At 34.8% G+C, this 24913-nt stretch overlaps 1 protein-coding gene across 15 annotated transcripts in view; it reads right to left on the bottom strand.

Annotated features, from left to right (window-relative positions):
* Window positions 1-24913, bottom strand: part of MEF2C (myocyte enhancer factor 2C) — a 186091-nt gene that overhangs the window by 144708 nt on the left and 16470 nt on the right. For 9 of the 15 annotated variants that reach the window (XM_033179159.1, XM_033179179.1, XM_033179185.1 and 6 more), the window contains exon 1: window positions 19412-20301. The gene's annotated coding sequence lies outside the window, so the exon portion shown is untranslated. Of the gene's footprint in view, window positions 1-19411; window positions 20302-20949; window positions 21025-23977; window positions 24075-24913 lie in introns of those variants that run through there. The other 6 variants (XM_033179178.1, XM_033179169.1, XM_033179168.1 and 3 more) reach the window with 3 other exon arrangements.

Here is a 24913-nt window from a genome sequence, read left to right as displayed (position 1 = left end):
TAGAGACGGGGTTTCACCATGTTGGCCAGGCTGGTCTCAAACTCCTGACCTCAGGTAATCTTCCCGCCTTGGCCTCCCGAAGTGCTGGGATTACAGCCCTGAGCCACCATGCCTAGCCACGGCTTTTTTTTTTTAAGGCTGAATAGTATTTCACTGTGTATTCAGTGTTCTCCACACAAAGAAATGATAAATATTTGAGGTGATAGTTATGTTAATTAGCCTTCTTTGATCATGCTATAATGTATGCATGTGTGGAAATATCACATGTACCCTATAAATATATATGGTTATTATATGCTATTTAAAAATAAAAATTCACATTTATCTTTTTCTAACTAGTGGTTCTCAACCCAAGCTTTACATTAAGAGCTCCCAGGCAGCTCTGAGAAACTGCAATACCTGGATGGCAGGTCAATTTAATATGAATCTGGGAGTGGAACTTGGGCACTGGTGTGTGTGTGTATGTATATGTATATGTATATTTGTAATATGCATATTTACTTAATTATAAATATACATAAATACATAAATTATATATGTATATTTATATATTTAGACACCAGGCCGTACTCTGTCACCCAGACTGTAGTGCAGTGTCACTACCAGAGCTCAGTGCAGCCTTGAAGTCCTGGCTCAAGAGATCCTCCAGCCTCAGCTTCCCGAGTAGTTAGGACAACAGGCATGTACCACACCATCACGCTCGTGTTTTTAATTTTTTTTTTTTTTTTGAGATGGAGTCTCGCTCTGTTGCCCAGGCTGGAGTGCAATGGCGCAATCTTGGCTCACTGCAACCTCCCCGTCCTGGGTTCAAGCGATTCTCCTGCGCCTCAACCTCCTGAGTAGCTGGGATTACAGGTGCCTGGCACCACGCCCAGCTAATTTTTGTATTTTTAGTAGAGACGGGGTTTCACCATGTTGGCCAGGCTGGTCTCAAACTCCTGACCTCAGGTAATCTTCCCGCCTTGGCCTCCCGAAGTGCTGGGATTACAGCCCTGAGCCACCATGCCTAGCCACGGCTTTTTTTTTTTAAGGCTGAATAGTATTTCACTGTGTATTCAGTGTTCTCCACACAAAGAAATGATAAATATTTGAGGTGATAGTTATGTTAATTAGCCTTCTTTGATCATGCTATAATGTATGCATGTGTGGAAATATCACATGTACCCTATAAATATATATGGTTATTATATGCTATTTAAAAATAAAAATTCACATTTATCTTTTTCTAACTAGTGGTTCTCAACCCAAGCTTTACATTAAGAGCTCCCAGGCAGCTCTGAGAAACTGCAATACCTGGATGGCAGGTCAATTTAATATGAATCTGGGAGTGGAACTTGGGCACTGGTGTGTGTGTGTATGTATATGTATATGTATATTTGTAATATGCATATTTACTTAATTATAAATATACATAAATACATAAATTATATATGTATATTTATATATTTAGACACCAGGCCGTACTCTGTCACCCAGACTGTAGTGCAGTGTCACTACCAGAGCTCAGTGCAGCCTTGAAGTCCTGGCTCAAGAGATCCTCCAGCCTCAGCTTCCCGAGTAGTTAGGACAACAGGCATGTACCACACCATCACGCTCGTGTTTTTAATTTTTTTTTTTTTTTGAGATGGAGTCTCGCTCTGTTGCCCAGGCTGGAGTGCAATGGCGCAATCTTGGCTCACTGCAACCTCCCCGTCCTGGGTTCAAGCGATTCTCCTGCGCCTCAACCTCCTGAGTAGCTGGGATTACAGGTGCCTGGCACCACGCCCAGCTAATTTTTGTATTTTTAGTAGAGACGGGGCTTCCCCAGGTTGGCCAGGCTGGCCTCTAACTCCTGACCTCAGGTGATTCACCTGCCTCCCAAAGTGCTGGGGTTACAGGCATGAGCCACCATGCCTGGCCATTTTAAAAAAATTTTGGAGACTGGATCTCACTATGCTGCCCAGGCTGGTCTCAAACTCCTGATCTCAAGCGACTCTGCAGCCGCAGTGTCCCAAGTAGTTAGGATTACAGGCAAGAGCCACTGTGCCCGGCTAACATCAGTATTTTAAAATAATTCTCCTTACAGCCAATAATTCAGAACCACTTATCTAAGCTAACTGTTCAAAGGAAATCCAATGTTTTATACCTATGACCTTGTCACTTGGCATATACCAAATTTCAGTTATAGCCCATAGTCTTCTAATGAATTCTGTTTGTGAGAAACTTGGTTGATTTTAGTCTTTGGATGTTGAAACTTTTAAAAAAGGCTTTTGAAATGCAATATTAGCTACATCACAATCCTCTTCAAGGAATATTACTAATAAGTTTATGCAATTATCTTTTATAGAATTAACCAACAGCTATAACTTCCTCCTCAGTCTTAGGGTAACCCAGGCCTTTAGAGTGAATAATTATTTCCTGCATATTTACAACTCAAATGGATATTAATATAAATAAGGTGTTTTATGGAGTCTTAGGGTGTGCTTTATAGTTAGAAGATTCTAAACAGAGAAAATTCAAACAAGTTTAGTCAAAATCACATTAGGAAGTAGATATAACTGGCCTCAGGGGTTTTGCTGGAAAGAGAAGAATGAACACTGAGTGTTATCAACGGCACTTAATGTTGCATAAAGCACACAAAACTCCCCCGCCAATGGGCATCATAAATGACAGGAAGGCTGTTTATCACTGTAATCAATTAATTCCAAATAATACATTGAATCCCCAAATCTTCAAGTCACATTTCTAATAAACAAATTTTTAAATACAGAGGGCATAGATTATTTGCATATTTGCATGGTAATCCAAACAAGCATTTCATTCTCTTCAACAGTGAAACAAAGCGGAAGCAAATGTAGTTACTAATATGAACTGTGGAAATTTGGCAAAGAATCCATGACATTAAAAATATGGCAGCTATTAATTTGAAGTCCAAAGCTTGTATATTTGGTAATTCAGAAATGTCTGTGTCCCATCTGACCTCTGGCCAGCCTCTCTGTCCTCCCTTCTAGTCAATAGTACGGCAATACTTTTATGAAAAAACAAGGACACTGTTTATTAGAAAAAAGAAAGTTCATATTGTTTCTCATGGTAAAAATTCTAAAAATGACCCTTTTCCTTTTTCAAAGGGTCTTTTACTGAACCCAGAAAAATTCAGTTAAAAGCTAAAAGCTATGCATTTGATGAATAAACTTGATATTATATTTCTTAGTTTTCAAATATAATATGACCTTGTTCTAACGCGTCAGTAGTTATTTCACATCTAACTCTGGTTAGGTTTTGTTGTTTTCCTTTTCTAACTACAAAGAAAAAGTTTAAAGGTGTTCTTGAAGTTGAATTCTCTAGAATATCCATCTGCACTAATTAAATTTACTGAATAACTCCTGAAATCCATTTAATATTCATTTATAGACTCCGTCATACATCTCACATTTTAAAATTAAAACCATATAAATTACTATGATTCTTGCAAATGCAGGTTAAAAATGAAAACAGCTCAAGAAATGAATAGCGAAGTGGTCACTAGACAGCGATGACATAAAATGAGATTTTCCCATTTCAATTAAAGCTAATATTGTAGCTGGAAAAATATATTTTCGCAAATAGCAATAAGACATTGCTTGTGAAAAGATGATTTATCAAGTAGTTGATAATATATGTTTTTCTCACTTCACATTAACAATGTGGAAGTATATATCACAGACCAACAATTAATTCACTTATCTTTAAAAACAATACAAACATGTTTACACAAACTTAGTTATATTGTCATTCCAAGGTTACTAAATATTTTTCCCCAAGATGCTAGGCAAAATGAAGACTCAATAATTGACTCTTTCTTTCTTCCTATCTAACAGATAAGATCAGGTATGTGAGATTTTGGCTTAATAGGAAGAGAGCGGACTTGAAACTGACTATCTGGGTTGAGATTCTAGGTCTGCCATTAAGAGGGTAACTTTGGACAAGTTACTTTGCAAATTTTTACCTCAGTTTCTTCATCCATATAATGGGGATAGTAACTGCACCTACCTCATTAAGTTTTGAGGAATAAATGAATTAATGCATTTAAAACTTCAGGCCCATAGAACAGTGCTCAAGTATATGGTATGCTCTCAAAAAAATGTTAGCTGTGGTTTTTATTGTCTTATTATAATTAGCAATTCTTTCAAATTAATAATATAAGCTTTTAAACACATATCATAAAAGTTATTATAATTATTAGAGATATTTTGAGTAGTGACGCTGAAGAAAGTAAAAGTGGAATTCCTAAGTCATAGTTGAAAGTATCAATTATATTTATAGAAGATCAGTCCTACTTTCAACCACCAAGCCAGCAAGAATTGAAAACCAACTGGTCAACATATGTCGATGCAGATGGAAAAAGGATACAACTGTCTTTAAATTCCCTAAAGAAAGCTGAGTGGAGAGCCTTCTGGTCACTGCAGTCCAACCTATCATTACGCGTGCAGCGAGACTCTTTGATGGGTTTCTTAGTCTATGAATAATATATATTTTGGGGACAGTGTCACAAAAATAATCTGTCTTTGCTCCAAAAAGACCTATGACTAAGCAAACGCAAAGAAAGAATTACCTCCCAACCACAAAGGAGGGTGGTACCCCCTGTGTTGGAAATCAAGACAACTGGCAAAACTTTAAAAAGTATTTTTGATATAAAAATGGCCCCACGGTTCATATCCTGGAGAACCAGCAACATTTCACATTTCAAAACTACTCTTCCTTTGACTTTAAAAAATAAAGCTGGGGGGAAAATATCTGATTACTTCTTTATGAGGCATTACTAAATAAAAAACCCTACCTTTTTAGAAGATCTGGTATTTACAAGCATTTCACAAGGCAAAACACAACTGCAGATATTCAAGTTCGGTGAATACTGCTAAGAAGAGTAAGCTTTTCCCCCAGTGAAATTTGGGATGATATTTGCACTTTGAGTGATAGAAGATTTTAAGTATAAATAAGTTTGCCTCTGGAGTTTTGTCTTGAAAGGATGTCATGTATATTCAAATTGCAGCAAAATAAACGATTCTGGTTGTTCTCCAAGTCCGTGTGACACCCCCCACCCAATACTGGCATAGTTAGTTAGTGAGGCCGTCTACTTTCTTGTAACAGACTACAATTCTCCCCCAACCCTCCTGCTGATACTGTAAGGAGAAGAGAGAGAGGCTATGACAATCCACATGATTCAGCTAGAACATTCTTATCAGTTCACCACCTATGATTCCTGGCCTTTTAAGCCAAGAGCAAATATTCCAAATTACCCAAAACAAAGCAATGAAATTATTTACAGGTTAGTTAAAAAGTCGAGTTATCTGATGTGTAAGATTACAGATTTAAAATGTTGGCAAAAAAAAAGTGAACTCCAGAATTGTTCTTTATGATTCATCTTAAGTCTGTGTGCTGTGTTCACATAGTCAAAAAACATTATAAAATCAACTTACAATAGTCACGTACACATTATAATATTTGAAATAAAACAAACAAGGATTCCTTTTTCTTTATGAAGAAAACTTACTATAACAAGCATGTGATAGAACGTCAGAAAGACAATTAGGCAATTAATCTATGTGATGTAACAACAGTGTCAATGAGTTCCAACTGTAAATTATTTTCTTACCATAATGACAAAGTTGTTTCACAAAGGTCTTAATTTATATTGCTGGATTTGTCTATGTGACAATATATCAGTTTCATAATCATGTTGTGCCTTAAATGTATTTTGTAATTTTTCCCTAGGCAGAAATCTGAAACTAGTTTTCATACACACACATATATATATATATACACACACACACATATAAAATGTTTCATTTGTACAAATTGTCATTCCTTAATATATTTTCTTAATCTGCATTTTTAGTGCATGTGAATTATAACTGGTTAAAAAATGTTTAATTTTCCTGAACTTTGAGTTGTTCTCCAAGTCAAAAATTGTTTTAAAATCCTAACACTAGCACTTAAGTACCTTTCTAAAGCCTTCAATTCTGGGAGATATTTAAATACCATGAACTGTATACAAAATGTAAATGTGTCCATTATCTATCTGCATATGCAGTACATACTTACTACACACACTTGAAATTTCAAATTCTATTAACTTACTATACTTATGAATTCAGAAACAAATGCAACTTCCATTGCTCAAATTTTTTTAATTCACATAGTAACAGAAAAATTATTTTTGATGAAGACAGCAAAAACTGATTTTTTAAGAACAGTCAATAGAAATACAGAAATCTTAACGAGCAAAAATTAATTTCATAACTAATTTTCTATTATGCTTTTAAAACATGCACGCTTACAAAAATAAAATGTCATATTATTTTGTGAAAGGACAATGTATCATGCGTCTCTATATGGACTAAGAACGTTTTGGTAGCTTAACTACTTGGTTTTAACTTAATGGGTCAAACACTTAGGGAAATCAGTATTATGTATCAGATCAAATAACTGGTACTTGTGGCCATATCCTAAGTATTCTATTACAATACATTTTTTAAACAATGCTTTTGACTTGAGTAGGAAGGTAGGTTTGCTTTTAGTATGAGGGAAGATATGTATTGAAGGATTATGCAGTAAATTTCATAATTGGAAATTTAATAATTTTATATAAAAATATATGGTTTATTTTAAACAATCCTATAAAAATTTACTCATATTTAAATATGACACATTTCATAAAGATGTTTGTGAACTTTTAAAATTTTATTTTTAATGGAAAGTAAATATTTGGTCAAAAATATGTTTGGAAGAAAGCTTTTGGTCTATGAATATTATAAAAGTTTCTTAGAAATCTCTTAAGGCCTGAGCACAATAAAACTAGGGCAATGCATATATTCTCAGTTACTCTTTAAAAAAACCTGTAAAAGTGACTATAGTGGCATGTTCTGACACATTCTTTTCATAAACCGAACCCTGTTAGTGACAGCAGAACAGATTGTGTGCATCTGCTGGGAATGAGCCAGATGACAGTGGAAAAACGCACATGGATACCTTGGCACAGCAAATAAAAAATGGAGAAAAAAAGACCTGGAAGAGAAAGTGTTCAACTTTAATTGAAACATTCTTTCCAACATGATGAACATCATCCAACCACATCTTTTAGCCTGTCAATTTTACATATAAAAATGTGTTTTAAAGGAGTTCTTTGTAAATTAGAGCTGTTTTGTCCTCTCTCGGCACTAAATATTGACTCAGGTTTTGGGTTATTTCTTCAAATTATGGCAATGAAATAAGCATTAGGGTAGAAAAAGAGGCCAAACCACTCTACCACAGCCTGGTACAAAAACACTAAACTTATAAAAACCCTTTCAGGTTCAAGTCAAATTTTAAATATCTGGGGTAAGTTTTTGAATTATGTGGGTATTATATTGACAAGTGCCAAAGATGCCACAATTCAAATATTCTGCAAATGTGACTATTGTAAATGTTGCTTGCACTCAAGAGTGCTACAATATTTTATTTTATGCTGATCAACCACAGTATTGTTTAAACAATTGGCTCAATAGCAGTAGAGAGGTCCATACATAAAAACAAATGTGCTTCTATAAATCATATCAAGAAGTTTTCTCGGATGCTCTGATTACAATGAAAATTTATTCTATACAGTATACAATGCAAATTTTAAACTGAAGATGAAGTTGTTTAATAGATTAGTAGTCTGACTGAAGCAGCTGCAGTCAAAAAAAATTCTGGTGATTAACAGCCATTTTCCAGTAATCATAACCCTGGAAAGGGCTACTAAGTAGGGGGAGGGGGTTGCAGATGGGAATAATTCTCTAAGCCCATGTGCCTTAGAGGGCTCCATCATCTTCATGCAGACTTATTATTATTATTATTATTTTTAAATTAAAGCTTTTAGAGGCGTCCTTGATTGCAGTGTTGGGAGCTGTCCATGCTGTTTTACCATAGGGAAGTCCACTCTGCAAGTATTCCTTGCGCTGAGCACTCTTTATCCAGGCATTAAAACAGAGTTAGAAAAGAAAGCTGAAATGCAAGGTGCACACTAGAGGGGCATTATTCAAAAGCAGGAGAACAATTTCAAGTGGTTGCAACTCGCCAGGTTGTATAAACTGGGCATGTCTCATTGATATTACCTGACATCCAAAATATGAATTTTTTTGAGAAAGTATGTGAACAGAAAAGCTGAACAAAGGGGTGTCCTGACACCAGTAATGCTCACATTTTTAAATCTACATTTTACCTAAATTTGTTTGCATTATCAGAAAGTAATAATCCTCAGGTACAATTCTGCATTTTCTATACTTTATGATTTTTCTCATATACATAAAAATACCCAAATTAAGACAAGTTCATTTATTCGTCATCTCAAAGTTGATAAACTGTGGTCATAATGAATAAGCCCTCAAATCTAGAGAAAAATAGATAATAAGGGCACCATTTGCTGGTTATATTTTCTTTTCAAATAAAAAATGCATTTCCTCTTTATGGGAAAATACAATTCATTCATTTATTCAACAAATATCTATAGAATGCCTATTATATGCAAGAGTTCTTGTGAAGGATTATAAAGACTAAAAGAACACACATTCATCATAAATTAATTCCATCTCTATATATAATCAAAGTTGTCTAATAAGAAAAATAAACAAAGATTTTGAATGTATACTTCAAAAGTGAATAATACTAAGAAAAAAACTTAGAATTCTTGGCAAGGCTGGTTACACCATTAAAATCACCTAATAACTACATGAAACACTTCCTCCAAACTGAACTTGCATCAAAACTAAGGAATAATCTATCTGCAATTCAGAACTTCGAGTAAATGACTTTTAAAATTCATGGATAGTATTATTTTGTTTCTTTGTTTCCATTTCTGGTTCTAAAAATAATACGATATTTATTTAATAACATCTAATCTGTGAAAGGTTTTGATTTTCTTAAAGAAAGAAGTATATTGTACTTAGCAGTCATTAGAATTGACCCACCACTGCGTAAGAATTACAGACTTGCTCTGAATATGACCCAAATTTAATTGACTGACAGTATTATTGAAAAATAATTTTTAATAACCATCCCACCCAAAATTTCTAAATGATCATTAGCAGGAATGTAAAATGACTAAACTATAGTGTAATGCTATGATAATAATTTAGTAATTACTGATCATTTACATGTGTCTGTATTATGGTTTTATATCCATTATCCTAGTAAATCCTTAAAATCTTTAAGAGGTGGGTGATTTTATAACTCCCATTTTACAGATCCTGGAACTGGGGCTTTCTGGTCATTAAAACAACTGCCTAAAACCACTAACCAGTAAATGGGAGGTCGGCTTTTGGACCCAGTTTTGGTCGTTGTTCTTAATCATTACTCTTTATTGTTTATGGACATGTTTGTCTAATAGCGTAACATATATAATCAAAGAAATGATATTAAGTGAAATGGGGTCTCCAAACTCTTTATGGCTGTTTAAATGATCTTCTCTCTCTTGAGTGTATCTTCATCCTTTCACGCTTTATGTCTCTCTCTGCTCTCCCCCACCCGATGCTCCCCACACTGTACACACACCGTACACACACACACACACACACACACACACACTCACCCTGTTGGATTTCTGGTCCAACGCTTACTTCATAGAGCAGCCTAAAAGGCATAATTTGGTTGAACTTGCCCAATAACTGTACCACTTCCAGGGAGTTCATGAAGCTGTTCATGTTTGCCACGAATATACTACCAAGTGACTCTAAAGCTGCTGTTGTTCCTTACAAAGACGTGATCCTACAGCCCTGGCTGTTTCAAGATCAGTGTCTGCAGCTCTTTCAAATCATGGCATTGGGCTGTGATGAACCACATCAGTTTCTCAAGTGTAAGGAGGTAAGTTAGCATCTAAAACAATTCTGTCGCCCATGTGTAGTCAAAACAAGTTAAAAGTGCACTTGCTTTCACAATGACAAATACTTTGAAGCAAGAAGGAAGCTTCGAAACGAGAGAATCCAAAAACAATGAAAACGGAAGGAAAAAACATTGAAGTGAAGAATTCTCTGATTTTTTTGAAGCTATGAAATGAGAGAAGCGGAGGGAAAAATCACATAGCGCTCACTCTAAATCAAGCAAGATCAAACAGTCTTGGAAGGGATACTGCCGATTCTTTTCAACCAAAGAGTTATAGGGAAACAAATAATGGTTACTGAGTATGTTACTCAGCCTTCCGCAAATCCATCAATGTTGCCATGGATTTTTTTTTTTTTTTTTTTTTGATTTATGTAAGGCGGGAACAATTCAAACATAAAATGAAAGAAAAAAATAGTCAAAATTATTTCCTTTAACTTCTAACCTATATAGAGTCTAAGTGGACTTCCAATAAATACAAGAAATAAAAAAATAGATTCACTTAAAAATAGACAAATTTGTTAGACTTCATTTAGTTAAGAAAAATCATCCAGAATGAATTAGGTCTGGATTTACACAGTACCTTTTAAAGATATTAATGTTAACTGTAATAGAAGGGTGAAAAGATCTACTTTTTAAACCACATAAACCTTTACTAAAAGACCACCCAACAACTTAATAAGGCTCCTCAAATATGGATGAAAATCAGGTACCTTAAAGAAGTAATTGTTTTAATGGTTAACAGAGTTTAAGATTTCCCAAATTCTTGACCAGAGAATTATCAACTAGGTGAACCTCTAATAGAGTCAACGTTTTAATCGGGTATAGTTTTATCATATTTAAATAGAAAGATAGTTTATTATCTATTTTAAAATTTCCATTCCATACACATGTTCAATAGTTGAAACTTTACAATGTATCTGACAATATTTACCAAGGGGTATGATTCAAATGATCCTACTGTTCCAGAGAATTTCCAAGTAAATAAAGAAATCTCTTATACAATAGCCTAAATAGAAGCATAGTTTTAATCTGAATTTTTAAATATGTGTAATTTTCTAACAAATAAATGTCAAAAAGTATTGACTCATATCTATATTAGCATTTACAAAACAAAGTTTAACATTTTTTCCCTCCCTTGCTAATGGGCCTTGAAAAAGTACCAGGTATAGGAATATGCCATTGTTTTCATATTCTTATAAGCTGCCTTATACATTTTTTAAGATTTATGCTGCATTAATTTCTTAACAATTTATTGGGAACATTTGCATTCACAGAAAAATAGATGCCTGATATTTAAACATAATTAAAATTATCATTCTTATCTATTTAGGTTTCAAGAGAAATAAAATTAAATTACACTTAACTGTTGGTCTAATTTGGTCAATTTCATATAGGCAATTAATAATTAGTGTAGTGGGTTAACGACAAAGCTAACATTTATACACTATCCATATACTGTTAAATCAATAATTTAGTTTAAAAATAAAATTAGACCAAATATTTATTAAGTGGTAACACTTTTTCCTGAAGGCTCTCATTTAATATATTTCTAAAGAAGAAGGCTAGTTTTAGAAAGGTGTGCTGGTTGCACCTCATACAAATGAGAATTCTACTGATTGAAAGGAGCCATGGCAGCTAGAAATTATTTTTTTAATAGGATTTTTAAAAAATCACATGGGTAACAGTTGAAAATGTAACTGGTAATTAAAGCCTGCTTCTTAAAAAAATTTTACTTTATTTTTTTAAGGAGAAGTACAAGTTTTTAGACTATAGTTTCAGATACAAGGAACATTAATGCAGATATTTAGAAGTCAATTTATTTTGCATTGTATTAAACACGTTACTTACACTGTACCTTTCAAATGAAAAGCATAAAACTAAAGCTCACATTTTCTCCCTCTGTACTCTGTATTTTGACCCCTAATAATCATTTAAAGTGTGGGTGTTTATCAATAAAAATTATTGCAGCACCACACATTGTGGTGGAACGTTGCTATTTCCCGAGATAAGTACAAAAAACCTCAATGCTAATTTGCATCACAAAATGATCTAACATATCTGGAATATAATGCACAGGCTTCATTGAAAAGAAACCATTATATTTTTCTTTGTGAAACAAAAAGTACAGATACCTGATTGGGTCTGGGTGTGCTGGAGGTAGGGGGTGGGGAAGAGGTCTCATTTTCTATCTCACACCTATTGTTTTATGCATTCTAAACTGCTATATGGGAATAAAAAGGAAACATACTGAATCCACTTTGCAGTTAATGTCTTAGTAATTTAAGAGGCTGAATTTTCAAAAGAGGGGAAACATTATGCTTTTCCTTTCCCAAAGCTATTTCCCCTATTTCCCAGGAAGAAGGCCCTCTGTTCCTTACCCTATGCAGGGGGAAAAAAAGGACATTACTTAGGGCTGAAATCACTCTGAGACAGAAGAAGGGAAGTTTATGATGTGGCACTGTGCACAGTATCTGGTCTGCAGCCAGTAAGTTTTCATTTTGTAGCTCTGCTTCCAGTACCTGCCCTGCATATTCAGGAATAAAAATATACCAGAGCTCTACCTGAAAAACTGTGGATGTTACAAAGAATTAAAAGAGTTTATTTTTCTTTCTTTATCCTGAGTGTAATTACTGTTTTTAAAGAAGAAAGAGCTGAAACTATAGTAACTGGAAGTTTTTTGTTTTTTTTTTTTCCTTTTTAAACTCCTCAAACTACCTTCCAACAAAGCCATTTAAGTTAAATGGTACATTTACAGACTCACCTACATGAAGGATATAACTTAAAACATCTGCTCAGACATATACGTTCTGTTCAGATATAAAAAATGTGGCAAAATTTTTTAAAAATATAGGATCACTATATTCTTAAAATGTGTGTTCTTCTCTGTGTGTGTGTTCATTCATTCAGGAGATCTTTGACTGCAATTAGGTAGTCGGTCCTATAAAGGCTTCCTTGTGTGACCATAATTTCTAAAAGTAAAATGCTCCAGTGAATATTTCTGCTAAATAATCACATCTTCAAAATTACTTTAAAGAAATTCCAATCCCTCATGTTACATCAAGCAATAATGCCAGTTTTCCATAATATGCCTTGGTTGTAAGCTCCTTATTCAGGGTCAAAAATTAATTAGAAGACAAAAAGTATAAATCGTGTGCTTATTAAGTAGCAGGCAAATTTCTTTGTCTATCTCAACGTATTTACGTTAATGAATTTACTTTCTAATTTTGAAAATAAGCATATTTAAGCCAAAGCTGCCTGTCTTCGGGGTTTGGGGAAGGATGCACATTCTCTTGCTATCCTTCTAACTTGCTGAAAGAATCACAGGTGTGAAAAAAAGACGGGGATAGTTCTTGGCTGTTTTTTTAAAAAAACGCTTCACATTCTATCGAAGGACCACATCCATCTCTTTTTAAATACAATATGCTAGGAATCCATAGTATCTGAGAGCAATTTATATGAATTCTTCATGTGCATCTTATCTATGACAACAAGATAGAAGAGGAAAACCAGACCACCATGCTCATGATGCTATTTGCAAAAAGCAGGTTCTCAAAAGGGACTAATTTCAAGATCAGATAGTTCCTCCAGCCTCTAAAAACAAGTTTTGAGTATTTAATTCAAATCACTACTTGAGGACTTGCACTGTCATTCTACCTGAATCCCAACACTTGCAGGAGGAACAACATTGTTCCATTCATTTCAAATTAACAGCATTAAGAATTAATAAAGTCTCTATAATGTCTGCATTATTTAAGAGTAATGATTCCTGAAGAAATCTGCCTGTAATAGGCTTACTGTTTTTATTGCTTGTAATGTTATCAATTTCCTTTTCAATGCCCTCGAAAGATTCTCTTCATGTGCTTTGAACTTTGTTTACATTGGCTGTATTTTAAAAATATATACCAAGATTTAACTTGCACAATAAAATGACAATGTACAGCAAATGAACTATAGTGATGACAAATAAATGTTACTCATATCACCTGAAAGTAAACCATGAATTTATATAACATGTATCACATAATTTCCATATTTAATAGGAATATGATTTTTTGCAGTAAACATTAAAATAGTATCAAGGAGATGCGAGATAATAGTATATTGAATAGGCTTTTCTATAATCTTATTTTTACAATGGTATTCTTTGTCATAGAACATTCTTTAATTATTTTTCTTACACAGACAAAAATAACATAAGAACATCAATGCTATCTTCATATTCTTAAAAGAGAGGGGCAAGGAATGAATGCTTCCAGCACCCTTTATTTTGTTAGGCCTCAACATTGTCTGTAAAGTAACATGGTTACTACAAAATTCTTGATTTGAGCAAAAACAAAATTATTACAGTGTACTTTACAGTTATTTCATGCATGAATGTTAAAACATACTGAAATTATAAAACTTTCATATACCTTTTTTCAATATTCAGTGTAAGATAGGTTGTCAATAAGAGCTGCTTTAAAAAAAATTGACAATTTTCTTTGCTCACTAACTATAGGAGATCATTGCAAATTACTTTCTTTCTCATGCTGCTATTCACTTACATACTGCATATTTGCTTCAATTCTCCAAGGGAAGAAATGTGGCTCTTGTGGGAAAGGTCCACCCCTTTCTACATGTTTGCTTCCTTGAACGAAAGGAACACACCCCCTTACATTCTTTGAAATGTGTCCAACAATTGTAATAGCACTGTATTATTGACTAAATTAGAAAATCTTAAGTGATAGTCAAATATTGTTAATACGCTGTGTATTTTGAGTCAGGAGACCTAAATAACACACACACAGATAACAGAAATGAAGTTCAATCAAGTGTCTACACTTGGATGCTTAGAATGTTTGTGTTAGTAGAAGAAACTCATGAATGTTTTTGTGTACATGTATGTTGTATGACACCTCAGGAAGAGGCCCATGAATGTTACAAGTTTTTGACTGCATTCTTTCAATTTAAGACCCATTAGAGGAATTACCCCTTTCTTTCATAATTATATTAGAGAAAAAATATTTAGAAACTTAGCAAGTAGAATCAGAGAGCTGTTTGAAATCACAAATGTGCAAAAATACCACAGGTCTGCACTTATCATCCTAATGGCAGAAAACTCACACCAAAGTTGGTACCCACTAACTTCTACCTCATTAAGGCAAGCTGCCGGTCATTGGATATTACATTCTAACAGGACTTCCCATTATGTAGAATAATGTATTTCCTTCCAAGGCAAGTTTTTCTTTTGTTATTATTTTCTAATAAAGTAATATACTCCACATTTATAGAATATTTTGCATTTATTTTTGATTTTATCTTTTCTAAATATTCTTTTTCTTTATTCCACTTTTACAAAGAAATTTGCAAGTGTACAGACACAGCAGGCAAAAAAAAATTATCTCTTTTAAGATATTTTAGTGTTTAAATGAAATGGACAGTCCTTGTGCAATTTATCAGGCATTTCAGAATGAACTCAACTATATAATTAATTCCCAGACCTACAAAATGGAAGCTTTGTTATTTGCCTGTGTTTCTCACTTGAAGTAAGAGTGAATATATAACTGGAACTCAAGGTAATAAACTTATTAAAACTTAGTAAGATATTGTTATGGTCAAAGAAAACCTGCAAGTGCGTGCCACAAATCCACTCAGAAGAAACATCTCATTCACTAAAATTTTCTATCTTATTATAATAGTGCACAGAAAATTAAACATATAAATATTAATTTTATGTATCACAGATTATGTAGGCAATGAAAATGCAATGTTTACATTTATGAGTGACTCATTAGTGTTTTATTGTGTGAAACACTAGGAGGCATCAGTTGGGTGAAAAAGGACTTCAATTTTAGAAGAAGCAAGAAATTACTGTAAAGTTGGGTGTGTAAGAAGTTAAGATTTTTTAAATGTTATTATGTAAACCAAAACTTTATTCTCTGAAACTCTCAAAACATCATATTCTGTTGTAAAGAATGACCTTTATATAACATTCATGATATATATATATATATATATATATAATTTGACCAATGAACTTTTATGAAGATATATTTCAGATGTATGGATTCATAACTATGTAATTACACATTTTTATGTAGAATATATTTGGCAACAGAATAACATAATGGATATTGACTATTATGCATTTTCTGCTGAATTACTCAATAACATGAGTGTATGTTTTATTTCTGGCAAATTCTATATTGTGCTATTTATAACGCCTCTGAAAATGTCTAATGCATTTAAGTCTTACAATACCTGCTTCATGTAAGCAGACAATTTGATGTTTGTTAATAAAGAAATGATGGAACTTAAAATTTACACAATGAGGACATAGATAAAAAAGGACATGCTTTCTCTTACTTCACTACTGAAAGCCTGTCATTTGGAAACTGAATTTTCCATTGTTTGAATGGTTCATAATGATGAAGCAACAGGGTCAAAGTATACTTATCTAGCAATCATTTGAAATTGAGTGTCTTGCCATTCCTCAACAATCAGCTTTTATCTTTGACCTATCAAAATAACATGTGAACTATGTAATCTGCCTTTTGTAAGGTGCATAGACTCTGTTGTTGTTCCTGGTTTTGTGAATCACCTCTGTAATCTGGTTTGATTTCCTAAAGGTGACAGATCTTGGTGAACAGTCAAGCTTTACTGAGTGCAAGATAGTCCACGCGCCTATGAGATTAAGGTACAGTGCTAAGGACGGGGATCTTAATTACCTATCTTTCCACATGCAGCATACTGATGAAACATCAGTGATTAAATCACTTCATCGTGCCCAGGCAATCACCACATTAGTATAGAATGAATATGTGTATTTTGATAAGTTTTAGATATTAATTTGTGTGACATTTTTTCAGAGGATGAGCTTTTGAAAAAGAAGTGTAACTTTATTAATAATCTCTTAACAGTCCATCTTGTGACCATGAATTGCATATTAAATTCTTCTACGTTGCTTCGAATCATGTCCCCAAAGCCAGAATTCTCTGTTTAATAATTATGTCTTTGTTGTTATGTAGCACAAGTATTGCTGCACAGCTATTTCCCCATTTTTGTCACTTTCTGAGATTTCATAGACTCAAATTATACCACACTTTAGAGTTGTGAAATAAAACCACAAAATATACTTCAATAAACAGAAGAAAGTTTTAAAAGGTAATGTTAAGATATGCTAAGGAGTTATTCAGTGCTGTTCTTTACAAAAGAAGTTTCAATACAATATATTATTTATTAGAAAGATAACATTTGCAGTGTTATGCAATTTATTGATTCCGTTAAGTTAGGGCCAAGGAAAAAATGTCAGATATCATTTCCCCCAAATTTTGCAAAATGAACATGTTTACAAAGAAGAAAAGGGGCAAGTTGCCTCTTGTTATCTAAGTTTCATGGAGTTATCTAGTATTAAAGTGCTTCTATCTTGAAAAGTTAATATCGGTGATTGCATACTTTTAAAATATGAATAGCTCAGAAAAGGTGGAAAACTGTTTTTATTATAAATTGCTCATTCGTTATTGAAATAAAAAACAAATTAACATTTAATAAAATTGACACTTTAATATTATCTTTCAATATATTCCACATGCACAGCAATCAGGATGTAAATGGTATAATTAATGAGTGAAGTAAAATGCTGCCTTTCCTAAGCCTGAAAAAAGTCAAACATTCCAATGCTGTGTGAATTATATTAATAAAAATAGTAGATTTTTATAAAATTTAGTAAAATTTGAAGTAAAGATAACAGCCACCTACTGCCTGTTTGACGGGAGAATCAAATTTTAAGCAAATGTTATGTTTAAAGACTGTTTTAATGAAAACTTTTAGAATTGAGCTAGTAGCCGAACACACAGCTAAGTGTACTTTTCTACAAATTGAACGAGATATGTAAAATATTTCTTTCCTCTTGAAATAGGATGTTAGATAGGGACATCTCATTTTACCTATCAAGTTCTGAGTCTTGCTTTAGAACTACTTCTTTTAACTTAAATAATTTCATGCATACACTAGAAGACAATAATATGGCTTTTAACAGCATTATCTTTAATTGAAACTGATGAAGAAACAAAAATACTGCTTATACCATATTGGTACATACTGAATGTTTTTAAAGACTAGCCAAAACTGACATTATTTTTTAAAATTAAATAAGATGTTTTAGTTTCAAATTAAAGATTGTTGATCTATTTAAAGCTAAAATTGGTATGCAATACGAGGTTAAACGGGGTTCACAGGTGGTCACATTTCCATGTCCTACCAAGTCTCTAGGGACTGGAGTTATTACACTCCACATAAACATCTTTACTCTGCAACCACAATTCCATTGCAAGGTGCCAGTGAAAGTAGGCTGGTCACCTTTTTTTTTTGGACTGGTATAATGAGGTGGCTGGAGTTTCCTTTATAGCACTTAGAAATTATATGCAGTCCCCAAGCATTTCATAAGACAGTTACTATTAGAGTTAGTTTCAGATTCACAATAGTAAAACGCACTTTGTGTCAAAGCAATTCTCCACTGAGGACCGGTTAAGGAACTGGCAGAGAGCCCAATTCTACTTATTATACTGTCAGCATTTACATATAAAGTATTTTATACAAAAGACACGCATTCCTAAAATGTGACAAAAAAAGGCTTTCCCCAAAGAATGATAACTACTGGACTTAGAATAGTCAGAAGTGATTCAGATATAAAATTCTTTAAAAATCAATAGCCATGTTCAGGGAAGGAAGATAACATTAGCATTAAATGTAAATACTTCCATAACATTTAATAATACAATAAACAATGTGTCACATCTATATATACTTCCTTTGTGCCAAACTTTATCATTGAGTTTGGTAACTTTCATTCCAAGTCCAAAGAGAAGGCAATTTAAGTGACTTAACCTTGCTTGCTTTTAAACGGCTATATATTTGACTTGACCTGAACAGCAAACTATATGCTGAAATCGAACGTGAATTGTGAAATGTGTAGACTATCATGGCAGGGATATTACTTTTTGTCCACACCAATTAAGAATCCTTCTGTCAAGCCAGCACTTTGGTGAGGGAAGGAAATGCACAAAGGTATACTCTGACAGACAGCCATGCTTTAGCTCAAACTAATCCCAAGAATTAGTGGCTCAGAAGCATAACCCAGGGCAAATCAGTGTCTTTGGGGGACTCATGGGAGCATCTTTCCACAGTGAACTAACTGCTAAATCTTAAGACATCTACTTCAAGGTCACAGAACATGCTGTGAAACATTAAAATCCACCAGGCTCCACACGCTCCACCATATCAAACATGCTAATGACGTGAACTAACTTCATGAAACTTTAAATACACTGGTGTGACAGGAACGAGTCAGGAGTGATTTCAATAGCTGATGGCAAACAGATACGACTATCTAAAAAGTTACTTTTAGCAACAAACAAGGAAATCATGGAATCTAACGAAAAGAATGCACAACGAACCTCAACTTCAGCCTTCAAAAAAGGCACAGGGATAGATAGACACAGTGCCGTGGAATATATTGATGCAGATTTTAGAGACAATACCCGGGTTTTCTATTTCCTCGAGAAATGTCAGGGGTACTTACATGAAGGAAGACCCGATCAGATTAGTCCTTGAGATATTTTCCTTTCTTAAGAGAGAGAGAGAGAGAGAGAAGAAAAAAAAAAATAACAACAATAATCTTTACTTCGTCCAGCGTTGAAGTGCTTCTCCACCTGATTCAAACATGCAGCCACGGCGACCCACACAGAACCTTCAAAGTCAATCCAATAGCAGCCCGAAGATGTCTGGGTGTACGCGTGTGCTCAAGTGTCTGTGACTGCGAGCAGAGCGAGCAGAGAGCTGGAGACGATGTGTGCGTGTGTGCGCGCGCGAGGAGAGCGCGCGCGAGGGGGGGGCGCGGGGCCGCGCATTCGCGCGCGCCGAGGCCGCTCCGAAGAGGAGGAGGAGGAGGAAGAACGAGGAGGAAGAGGAGGAGGAGGAGGAGGAAGAGGAGGAGGAGAAAGTGGCTCTCAGCGGCTGGTCAGATGAAAAGTAACCAGACTCGTCCAGAAAACTGCGTCCAGGAAGGAAGTGACAGAAGACGAATGGGAAAAGGAGAACAGCTCACAGCGTTTGAAACATCGCGTAAAAAAGACTGGGGGTGGTGGGGGCGGGGGGATGGAAGGATACTGGGAGGGGAGACGGGGGTGGCAGGGAAGACGGAGCACGAAGGGTTGGGGTTCTAAGCAGCACGTCCGACGAGGTGTCTTTTGCCTCTTTTTTTCCCCCTTTATTTAATTTTGTCCTTGCCTTTGCTTCGCGCTGCCTTTTTCTCTCCGTCTCTCTCTCCCCCACAATCCCAAACCGTTGACTCTCCTCGCGAGCTGGAGAAATCATCAGTTTCACTCTTGCAAAAGGGGGGCGGGACTAGACCTCGGAGCGTTTTAATAAAACAAACATACAGCAGCTCCCTCCTCACCCCTCCAGTCTCAACTAGATTGATAAATTACTCCACTACACTACTTTAATTATGTATATGGTATGCAGAATAAATCACTGAACATCAGTACCTCAATCAAGCACTTTTAAATGATAATTGCATCTTGGTGAATCAATCTTTCCATTCCTGACATTTTGCTAATTTTAGTTTTACGGTGGGGTAATAGCACATGCCATACGCAAACCTAATGACAATTCTTTATTGCACGAAATGAAGACAACACGGCGAGCTGCGGCTCCCTGCTCCTCTCCCGGCGCCTCTGCGGAGGACGCTAGGAGAGAACCTAGTCTCCCGCTGCGGCGCGCTCGCTCTCCGGGGACGCTGTGAGCCAGCCAGCAGGAAAGTCCTTCTAAAGTCGGAATCTTTCCTCTGACCAATAGGAGCGCGACCCTAATAGTTGCTCTTGTGACTTTTCCCCCTTTTGGACACGCGTTAGCCACTTCTCTCTTCCACCGGTCGGTGCGCTCCTCCGTTACTCACGCGTAAAAGCCACGGTCCAGGATGTCTGCAGCACTCGATTCCAGCGTGCTTTTCCTGCACGCCCAGAAGTCGCGGTTTTCACCCTAAGAGGTTGGAGCGCTAGAAAGCGAGCCGAAAGGTTTCTCTAATGTTAGTAATGTACGAAATAATAAAATAATTACCAGTATTTGAGATCTCGACTTCATCACGGAGCCATGAACTTTCTAATCAGTTTGGAAATATTTACCGAGGCAGCAGCTTCCTCGGAGTTCCCCCCTCCCCCCACTCTGTCTTTTCCACACCTTACTGGACTTCATCCAGGTCATTAACATGTAAACCAAACCAACTTCCCAAATGCATTAGGCTACCCTAGCAGATAGCTGATGACTTCACTTATCCTGAAGAGTTTCAGCTGCACAGGAAGCAGAAATAGAGACTGATAAGGAAGGATACTTATGTTAAGGTTAAAGCATGATAAACACTTTTCCTTACTTATAGATATACATATATAATATATATATAGGCTTTAATATTTAGGAAAGGCTACTAGAGATTGGGCACCTCCTGCCCTAACCAACTATTAATATATACCATGCCCAATAAAGCCAGAGATAAAATACATCAACTAGTATAGAATCATTAAAAGACAAGATTGCATGCCAGTAGAATTACAGATGACATAAAATGTTTAAACCAAATTAATTTTTTAAAAAATATTGTGAAAGCAAGAAGGGAAAATTCATAGAACATGGAATGTATGAGAGTAGACAATAGGAGTATATTGAAATATCTAGCTAACTGAAGATATTTCCTCACTTTAGAAAATGCATTTTAGCACTACGTTTAACCCAATGACTAGTTGTATTTCCTCTTAAGTTCAGCAATATGCCTCCAGACGACTGTTTTAATGTAAGAGGACAGTATGGTTCAAAAAGCCTCCTGCTTCAATGTAGGAGGTATTTGATGTCAGTAGCTTCTCTCAGAAGAGTGGGCTCAACATTTAGGCAACAGTCCCAAGGCTTCACTTAAAAGGGGAAGATTTATTTTATAGGCAAGTACAACTAGATCTGAACAATTTTCAAGCTTCCAGCTCCTCATTGTGACTATCAGCACAACTAAGACCATTCCCTCCCTTTTATTATAGGAATGCATCACAAAATGTCACAAAGCAAAAACCATCTGAAATAGTAGTATTTCTTGCAGATTAGTATCTACAATGTATTTTGTTTGCCGGTTTTTCAAATGGTGAGTTTGCCATTACCGTATTATTCATTTTAATAATACGGCAGAGAGCATCTATATCAGGTTTCCATTCAAAGTACAACTTCTCTGAAAATCCAAAAATTTAAAGGGCAAAGATATTTTTAATACTAAGGTATGTCTACATATGGTGGTAAAAATAAAATTAATTTTCTTCAAGATTCACAAAGGTCCTGAAAAAGCAAAGCATTTTAAGGACCATCTAAGTTTATTGCCATAATGCCTAAAATTAATGCAGTGAATTGCAACAGTCTATTTGACATGAGCAAACACATAGCCAAAACATGAATTTCAGCCCTGCTGTTTTTGATGAATTATAGAGAGTATTTCTGTTTACCACAGTACACTTCAGTTTTAGATTTTCTTTCAAAAAGAAATTATTTTATTTTACCTTTTCATATTTTAATTATTTAGTAATAAACATTATAACAAACCCATAATTATCAATGATACTGCAAGCATTCAAAAGTAAGTATAACCTCACACTGGATAATTTGAAAATAATTTGGATCTGGAATGTATCACAGTTGGCCTTTTAAAATATAGGATTTTCCCCTCAGCAGATTTAGCTTCTTAATTATGTGTGACCTAAGTTAATATTACCATTAGTTTTCTTCCCATGAGCCTTTAGAGTTGAAGCAGAAGAGAAGAGATATGAAGACATATACAATAGAAAATCACCTGAGATTTAAAATTATTCATGAGTAATCCACAAAGTAGTTAATCCAGAATGTGCTTTGTATTCTTTAAATACGTCCGGACTTTTGGTTTCTGTTTTTGTTTTTTCTTTAACTAAAATCAACCTGATCCTTGCCATCTAATGATACTTGGTCAGGATCAGACTATTTTCTCATGTAGGGAGGAGCTTGTACTCGGTGTCAGGAGACCTGGATTCTCTATCTAGTTCAAAATTTGTGCCTTACTAAGGGATTTGTCCTTTCTAGGCTTCAGTTCGTTTATGTGTTAAATGAGTTCTGTAACCTATTCCAGTTCTATGATTGGAAAACAGAAAATGTTTCTACCCTTTAAACCAATTGGAAGGTAGGGTCTATCCAGTTAAATAATAGGTGACAATTCCTTTAACAGAAAATTATGCCTGGGATTGATGTACCAGCTTTTTTTTTTTTTTTTCTAATCACCAAACATTTCCTACATTAAATAGTAAATGCCTTATTGTGAATGTAAATATAGAGTCACTTGTTTTTCCCTCAAAAGAATTATATTTAGCAATATATTTAATTAAAGTGTCCTAGAAGTTACAGAGAGCATGCTTCGCGGGATTTTAACTACAGGGAAAGCTAATATTGCAATTTCTGTTCAGAGCTGCATACCATCTTACTCCATCCTCCTCTCTTCACTACTTCCCTACATTAAAGCAGCGGTCCACTAAAGCCCTGTGCACTGGGTCTGTCTGCTTTTAAGCCTGGCCCACGCTGGGTGTAGCTCTTGAAGTGAGCTTTAAAAATTATTTTAAAGTGAACTGGGGCGGTTGCCACAGCAACCCACCCTGAGATGAAGAAAGGCTATAGATTAATCTACCCCTTAAGATTATTCAACTGTATAGTATTTGTTCCTCAGCCAGAATACTTTTAACACAAACATGGTAAGTGAACATCGTAGTTTAGAAAGATCTAAAAAGCAGTGAGACACAAATTCCAATAGCATTACATATTTTAATCTTTGTCTAATTATAGTATTGATGATACACAGGACTTCCCATGAAATAGATTGTTTAAGATACAGTACTTGCAAAAGTAGGCCCTGAAAGGTGACATGATCTTTAAGCAAAATGGTATGTCATTGCTTATAATATAAAGTGTATTGTGGTCATTTAACTCTTTAATATTGTTATACATGTCTATTCTGTAAATACCTAAGGTCAAGGAGTTTGGCAGTTCTACCTTTATGGTAACTCTGTGGTAAATGATAAAAACAAATGTGATCACTCACCACATACACTTCTTTACTGCCACAGTCATTTGCCTTCCGTTCTTTACTTCATCTCTTCATAGAAGTTACTTCACAGTTTGCAACTCTTCTTTGGCACCTTCAAATGTGGAAGTGCAAAAAAGTATATAGTGTTTTGTTAATGCTGATATGAAAGTACTTTCAAATAGATTTATTTCTAAAACTTCTAATCTGAAGTAACAATACTTCGATTTTAAACCAAAGTGTTTTGAATATAAGATTATTGAAATTGTCTTTTATTGTGATAACAATCTTCAATATAAATAGTGCCAAATATCTAAATTTCAAAAATTCACTAGGTGCAGCATTAACCCAAGCAGCATATACAGCATGTGGACTGTCTGTGATTGAGCATTTGCAATATACAAAGGATTTGTTATTTCAAGACAGGGTTTACACATATCTAAGGATTCTATATTTATCTGTATTTCTGTACCTTCAGTTTTATATCTGATAGAGAATTACAGAAGAATGTCAAATCCGTTATATCCGAATCTAACACAATTTGTCAAATTGGGAAATGTTTGCAATGCAGTTGAGGTTGCTGAAAGGGCTTATTTTATGCACTGCCTAAAGGCCAATTTAAAATACTTTGGGATTAGTGATGTGTATTCAGTATGGTTTATAAATTCTATTACCAATAATACCTTATTCTTCCAAGCAGTGTTTAACTGTACTGAGCACAGACAAATGCTCCTGTGTTCTGATTTCTGTTTTAGCCTAGCTTTCCATGACTTTGTGCACATGAATGAACGTTTCCTTGGCTTCAGACTGAGGCTAGTCCCAAAAAGAGAACCAGCCTTGAGACACTTCAGACCAGGATGGTCAATATCTATTTTCCCATTTGTAATAGCAGGAGGACTTTGCATAGTGAAGAATCATTTATAAAGCCTCTATATTTGGGTTGACATCTCTGAG

This window comes from Trachypithecus francoisi, unplaced genomic scaffold (genome assembly GCF_009764315.1).
Source record: "Trachypithecus francoisi isolate TF-2019V2 unplaced genomic scaffold, Tfra_2.0 Lachesis_group2, whole genome shotgun sequence".
Lineage (NCBI taxonomy): Eukaryota > Metazoa > Chordata > Mammalia > Primates > Cercopithecidae > Trachypithecus > Trachypithecus francoisi.
This window is presented reverse-complemented; position numbering and strand designations above follow the sequence as displayed.